The sequence below is a fragment of the Ovis canadensis genome, chromosome 17, assembly GCF_042477335.2.
Source record: "Ovis canadensis isolate MfBH-ARS-UI-01 breed Bighorn chromosome 17, ARS-UI_OviCan_v2, whole genome shotgun sequence".
Lineage (NCBI taxonomy): Eukaryota > Metazoa > Chordata > Mammalia > Artiodactyla > Bovidae > Ovis > Ovis canadensis.
The window spans coordinates 68,075,763-68,082,969 of NC_091261.1; the positions used below are offsets into that span (position 1 = coordinate 68,075,763).

Consider the following 7,207-nt stretch of genomic DNA (forward strand, 5'->3'; position numbering starts at 1 on the left):
TAACTACCAGGCATGCCTGAGGCACTTGCTCAGGTAACTAATAAATACTAGAAGGTGCCACTTATTATTTTCCACAACTCAGGCATATACAGGATTCATCTTTTTGAAGTCTTGCCCAGGTCAGCTGGCAGCCCTATTACTTCCTCATTTTGTAGCTATACAAAAATGAGGCTATGAGGGGGCTTCATGACCTGCCCCAGGCCTTTCTGACTCCAGAGCCTGAGCTTTTAACCTCTAGGCTAGAGTCCTTAGGGAGTTTCCGTCTAGATAGGGACATGAGCAGAACATCTACACACAAAATTTGAGTGGGGCAACAGAAGGGAGGATGTGCCCCATGCAAGCGGGCGGTGAGGCAGCTAGAAAACGCAAAGAGCTTCCGAGTCTTTGCAGCCGCAGAGCACTTTTGTCCAAAAGTAGAGCAGAGCGGAGCTGGCCTGGGTGTGAATCTCGGGTCGGGGTCTGGCCCAGGACAGCCCGGGCTCCCTCTGATCTCCTGCCCTTGGGGAGGAAGGCAAGGTCCCTCAGGGAACCCCTGGGGTGTGTGGGCAGCTGGCAAAGCACTTTGGTGTGAAGTCAAAGCCAGCCAGGGTAGACATGGCAGGTGAGGTTACCTGGCAGGTGATGGCAAGGTGGCCGGAAAGGCTTGGAGAAGGGCAGGCATCGGGGCTGGGGAAAGATGAGGCGGCCATTTGCTGGCTCATTCACTGACTCACTCGCTCGGCTCCTGCTCCAGGCAGGGTACTGGTCAAGGCCCAAGGATTAGAGGGGTGACGATGGTAAACCACGCTCCTTCCCTCTGCCAGGGACTGATCCTCAGCACAGCCTGAGAGAGCAGAGCCTCTGCACTGAGGGCAGAAGGAATGGCTCCTTCCTTCAGTAAGGGATACTGCCACCTGGCCTTGATCTTGGCACTGGGGTTATAATGATGAACAGGTGGAGGGAGTGCTTTCTAGAAAGGGAGAGTGGGGGAAGCAGGAGAGGGCAGCCGAAAGGGCTTAACAAGCCTGGAGACGCTCAGCTGACCCCATGGGGGGCTCCGGAGGGTGAGTGGCACGGCGGAGTTGATCCCACCTCGAGGCAAGGGGGCGAGCCTTTAGGATCCGCATGTTGGCCAGTCACTGGTGCTGTTAGGGTGAGGGGTGTCATCTTTCCCCAACAAACCGGCTTGGCTGCATAAGGCCGTTCTCCGGGAATAAAGATCAGCAGCTGGGGAGTGCGTACATTGCTGGACAAAAGACACTTAGGCAGGGCACCAAACTGGCCTTCTGTGCCGCCCCTGAGAATTTCCTAGTTGGGTGGAGGAGGCAGGCAGTGGACAGGTGAGGGAGGGTGCCCTGGCCCAGTGGAGAAGCACAGAGGGCTGAGGAAGACCAGAACGGGGCCCCAGACCCAGTGTGGGAAGTCAGGGAAACGTGGCCTTGAGCAGCCTGGGGCCTGGATTCAAATCCTAGCACTGCCATTTGCCAGGTGGCGGCCCCAGGCCAGGTCCTTCCATCCTGGAGCCTCTGCTTGGTCGGCTCTCTGCTGTGGATGCTACCTGGGGCTCCCTGCTGGAACAGTGGGTAGGACTTGCATGTGATCCGAGTGGCCCCATTCCTGGCACACACGGTAAGTGCTGGGACGCTGCGGATGGCGGAGCTGGTGGATGGACATGGGGTCAGGTTATAGGGTGCCGTGAGCCTACAGAATCCAGTTCTTTCCTGCAAGTCCCAGAGAGACATGGGAGCCTCGGGCGGTGAGCCAGAAACGGCTGCCAGGGTCAGGTCCCAGGTGTCATCAGTACTTTGGGTCCTTCAGGTGGAGGCAAAGAGGGGATGCATGTGGACGGAGCGGAGTTGCCCTCAGGAGGGAACAGGGCCCTGGAACTGACCGAGAGGGGGCAGGCCCCCGTGGTCTCCCCACGCCTTGCTCCCAAAACACAGAGCCCGGGTCTGAGCAGACCATCTCTTCCTCTAGGTACCATACCCTTGTCCAACCATCCATCCATCCATTCATTTATTCAATAGCTATTTCCAGAACTCCGGCTACATATGCCAGGCTCTGAGGATGTGTTTATAAGACAGAAAAGATCCCTAATCTCATGGAACTCAGTTTGTGGTGGGGAGGGGGGTCATTAAACACCAAGGACAGGGGACAGAAAGAGGGACATGGCAAAGGGGTTGAGAAGATGGAAGCTTTGGGCAGTTTCTGGGCATGGTAGGGGTTGGAGGGCAGAGGCCTGGGTGCAGGGCAGTAGGCGTGAGCTCAGCAGGGGCAGAGGACAGAGGAGCTACTCTGCTCTTGACCTTGGGTGGCTTCAGCCTGCAGCCACGTGGAGCCAGGTTTCGGTTCCCAGCCAGGCAGTGGCAGTGAGCGCTAAGTCCTAGTCACTAGACCAGTGGCCTGTGGCAAGGCACTTGCTCTTCGGCTTTGCAGAAAAGAATTCCCACAAAGACGGAAAGTAGTGGAGCAAGTTAAATGTTTACTAGGAAGAAAAGAATACTGTATGTGTAAATAGACACGTGGGTGGACTCAGAGAGTCGCACCCCCCGTGGCAGCCTGAGTCACGTCTTCGGGGCATCTCTTCCTGGTTTCCTTTGGCCAGTTGTCTTGCTTTGCCTGATTCCAAGGTCGTATTTGGTTTAAGTCAGGATCCTCCCATGTGCGCACACGCATCTCTCAGCCAAGATGGATTCTGGTGAAGAGGCAAGGGTAGGTTGACATCACTTACTGTGAGGTGACGCTCCCACCCTTTTGACCTCCAAGGAGCCTTTCTGGGCAAGTATAGTTGGGAAGGTCACCTTGACCTTGACAATGAGGAATACGTGGTCTCTTATCTGAGCAGGACTCAGCTCCTCCTCCTCTCCATCTTGGAGTGTCTGTCCACAGGGGACAAACTCCAGCTGCCCAGCCTGGGGCCCATCCATCTCCTGCCTCATTTTTCATCCAGAGCTCGGCTGGGAAAGGGAGGTGGCGTGCAGGCCAGGAGGGACTGTCTAACTGAAGATCATGTGAGTGCATAAGAATGTGCGTGTGGGGCTGTGTATGGACGATCGTGGGAAGGGGTGGGTGGATGTGTGAATGGAAGGGTGTGTATGTGTGCAAGAATGTGTTTAAGGGCATGTGTGTTATAAACAGTGTAGAGGGTATGTGTATGAGTGTGTGTGAGTACGTGTGGTGAGGAAACCCCTGTGAGGGTGTGTGTGTGGGCAGTTGTGGGGGGATACACATGTGTATTGAATGGTGTGTATATGGGTATGTGGGGGTGTGTAATGAATGAGCTTGCCTGTGTGTGGTACCTACACAGGCACACGTGAGTGTGTGTGAGAACCAGCAAGTGAGAAGGTGTGTGGGGGGGGTGGGGGGAGGTGTGTATCTGTGTGCATGGATCTATACTTGCAAGTGTGTGTCTGTGTATTTTCATCAAATTCTGGATTCTAAGAGCCGGAGAGAGTCTTGACTCCCCTTCAGTCCAACCCCCACCTGCCCACCCCAATAACAAACCACCTCATGTGTGCACAGCACCCTACAGCTTGCACTTTTCCTATTCATTCATTGTTCCCTCCCCCACCCCCAGCAGCCCCGGAAACATGGCTTCAACCCATTCGACAGATGTGGCAACTGAGGCCCCCAGGCCAAGAGGGAGGTGGGGGCAGTGCCTCTAGGTCCCAGGACTCTGTTTCTGGCCAGATTCCAGCTCTGACTGCTCCTCCCTGTATCTCTTCCAGCTCAAGCACTTACCCACATAACAAGATGCCTATTCAAAGCCCACACACATCCATTACACTATTTCTTTTCTCCTTTGATTCTTACTTTCTCTTTTTATCCTAGTTCTCCTCTGGTTCCACTTCCCTTCCACTTCATTAGGGATGAATGAGTCTGTAACTTTGACACATTCCTCACCCACACCCACTCCTGCCAAATGTCTTTTTTTAAAAATCACTTTAGAATTAACAGGAAAAACTCTTATAAAAATGTTTAAATCAAAGTGGAGCTCATTATTCAAGAAAATTTAGGGGAAAAAAAAATGGGTTTGCAAATGCTCACCAGGATTCCCCTGGAACAATGCATTATACAGAGACGTTCACTACTTACAGAGAAAAACAAACAATCTCAAATAAAGACCAAATATTTTGGAAGACTCAGACCCCAAAGCAGAGAAAACAAATTCAGTCTTAAGGAAGCCGGTTGTGCAATTGGCCAGCAATCCCTATGGATTCAGGAAACAAGCTGCCTTCTGCCCACTGGATCTGCATATTAGCTAACGCCCTCAAAGGATCTTCCTACTTAGCCTCAGGGCCCCCTGGCTACCCTCAGGAAGATAGAAGCGGTGACTCTCTTACATTCAGAGGAACGGAGGGTCAGTGCTGAGCTCCGGGACCCCAGTGGTGTGGTCTGAGCTTAGCACAGCCCAGCCTTGGGCATCCCCGCTCCGGGCGGCCAATGCTCTGTCCCCACAAGGTTCCTCTTCCGGCGGGGCTGTGACCTGACCCTCTGGTCTCCCAACTGGGACCTCAGCAGCCAACAAGACAGCCCCAAGGAGCCTGTGTGAGCTGGACGCAGCCAAGGGTGGGAGTTGGGAGGGAAATCTCTCAGGACCGTGCCAAGTTAGCACTGGGGAGGGGACAGAGGGTCGAGGCAATGAGGCCCTCCCCTCCTCTGTCTCTCCCTGTCTCTCCCTGTCTCTCCCTCCCTCTCCCTCCCTCTCCCTCCCTCTCCCTCCCTCTCCCTCCCTCTCCCTCCCTCTCCCTCCCTCTCCCTCCCTCTCCCTCCCTCTCCCTCCCTCTCCCTCCCTCTCCCTCCCTCTCCCTCCCTCACTGGCTCTGTGAGCATCTCTCTGGCTCTGCCTCATCACTGCCACTCTAGCGATAGTAATGGTAGCCTCTCAGGTCGCTGTCACTGCTTGCTTCTGTGTCCCTTCCCTGGCCTTCCCCCCACCTGCTCTGCGAAGTGGGTGAGACTGGGACGATCCTTTGTCCTCCTTCATATACTGAGAGCCGGAGGCTCAGAGAGATTAGGCAGCTTGTCCCAGGTCACACGGAGCTGGGCTGTCCCCTGAAGACTGTGTTTTCCAGTCCAGAATGTTCTTCCCCGTGTCGCCATGGAGCCCCCATGTCTCCTGCCCAGGTGTCCTCCACTCTGGCTGGCACTGTTTCCTTATATTCTCCTCTATTCCCTTGACCAGGTTGTGAGATGCAAAGACTGCTATGTCAGGAGAGAATGTTTTCATACCATCGGGTGTCACTTCCATCAGTCCCGAGAGCCAGCAATGATGCTGGTATTGGTTGTGGTTGCTACCCATCGGGTACTGATTGGTGTTTTACGGGCTGGTTTGAGCCATTGGCACCCCCTGCCCTTACCTTCCACGGATGGAAACTGGCACAGACTAGCTGAAAATGATTAAATCGAACTATTTGGATTCAGTGAAGAGCCTGTCCATGGGGACTGGCAGGATTGGAATTTAATTCTAAGTGAGCAACAGTTTTTGAGCAGTGGGTGTAGCCTGCAAGATGACAGCATATAATTAAAAAAAGAATGAAATAATGCCATTTGCAGCAACATGGACAGACCTAGAGATTATCATACTAAGAGAAGTAAGTCAGACAGAGAAAGACAAATACCCTTTATCACTTGTGTGTGGAATCCAAAGAAATGATACAAATGAACCTATTTACCAAACAGAAACAGACTCACAGATATAGGGAGTAAATTTTTGGTTAGCAACGGGGAAAGGGGTTGGGGAGGGATAAATTAGGGTTTGGGATTAACAGATACACACCACTGTCTGTAAAATAGCTGACCGTGTTTGGCAGAAACCAACACAAAGCTGTAAGGCAATTATCATTCAATTAAAAATAAATTTTAAAAAACCAATACAACATTGTAAAGCAACTACACTCCAATAAAAAATTAATTAAAAGATAATAGTTAACCAACAAGGATCTACTATATAGCACAGAGACCAATATCTTGTACTAACCTATAATGGGAAAGACACACACATTTATATATCTGACTCAATTTGCTGTACACCAGAAACTAATACCTCCTTGTAAATCAACTATACTTCAATAGAGAATAAATAAAGAAATGGAAAGGGAAACTTTAAAAAAATTCAAAAGATGGCATATAGATCCATGTCTTTCAAACATGGTACACTTTTCAAGGGCACATTCTCACAGACACTCTCCCTTAATGTTGTCATAAAATATTTTGATTATGATGCTGCTTAATTGTGTACCCGCAGAACAGCAGGTATGAGTTCTTCATGCTTATATTCCTACAAAACCAAAGCAAATCCACAAATTGAACACCATCCCAATTACAGAGCAAATCAGATTTGAGCTCAAAACACGTTAGTGATGGCTTGAGTGAAGTTCTGTTTGCAACATAAGTATAATACATGATGCATGGACCAGAAGGCCCTCGGGGGTCCCCCAGGTTCTGCCCGCCAGACCCTGTGAGGACTTGATTTTCCCTCCCTCCCCCCTCCTCACACTGCTTAGAGCCCTCTGTCTCTATAACATGGTGTTCCAGTCTTTGCCCTTCTCCAGGCACGGGGAGGATCATTTCTGTATCGTGCCAGCGGCCTCTTCTCATTCCTGTGCAGTAATTAAAGCAAGACAGCTCAGCCCAGCTGCCATCATCACAGAACAGTCACTGGAATCATGTGGCAGCCCCCAGTGATGAGACCGTCATCAGCAGATCCAGGAAAGCTGATGGTTGTGTCCTACACATCAGTGATAACACTTCTAAATGATCAGAGTGTCTTATGAACCCCTGTGGGGACCGCAATACTTTGGCCACCTGATGCAAAAAGCCGACTCATTGGAAAAGACCCTGATTCTGGGAAAGGTTGAGGGCAGGAGGAGAAGGGGACGACAGAGGATGAGATGGTTGGATGGCATCACTGACTCAATGGACCTGAGTTTGAGCAAACTCTGGGAGACAGTTAGGTCAGGGAAGCCTGGCACGCTGCAGTTCATGGGGTCGCAGAGTTGGACATGACTGAGTGAACAACAACAAGGGGACCCCAATTTCAGAAATGTTAGTTCAGGTACATCCAGTAGTATGAAGAAACGTGCATTCCAGTTAGGGGGCCCAGTTAGGAGGTTATGGTTAAGATTTGCTGCTGGGAGGGCTCCAAAAGCTAAAATGGGACAGGTCTGAGTGGTGGGCTGAAGGCAAATTAGGCAGAGTTTGGGCTTGACAGTAATGCTCAGAGAAC

The 7,207-nt window shown here is 51.5% G+C and overlaps 1 long non-coding RNA gene across 1 annotated transcript; it reads right to left on the minus strand.

Moving 5' to 3' along the window:
- Positions 1-2,441: 2,441 nt before the first annotated feature.
- On the minus strand, positions 2,442-4,407 carry LOC138422313 (uncharacterized). The gene is made up of 2 exons (XR_011249833.1): positions 4,323-4,407; positions 2,442-2,674 (listed from the first exon to the last, which is right to left on the minus strand). It is a non-coding gene; the product is annotated as an uncharacterized lncRNA (long non-coding RNA).
- Between the last annotated feature and the right edge of the window lie 2,800 nt (positions 4,408-7,207).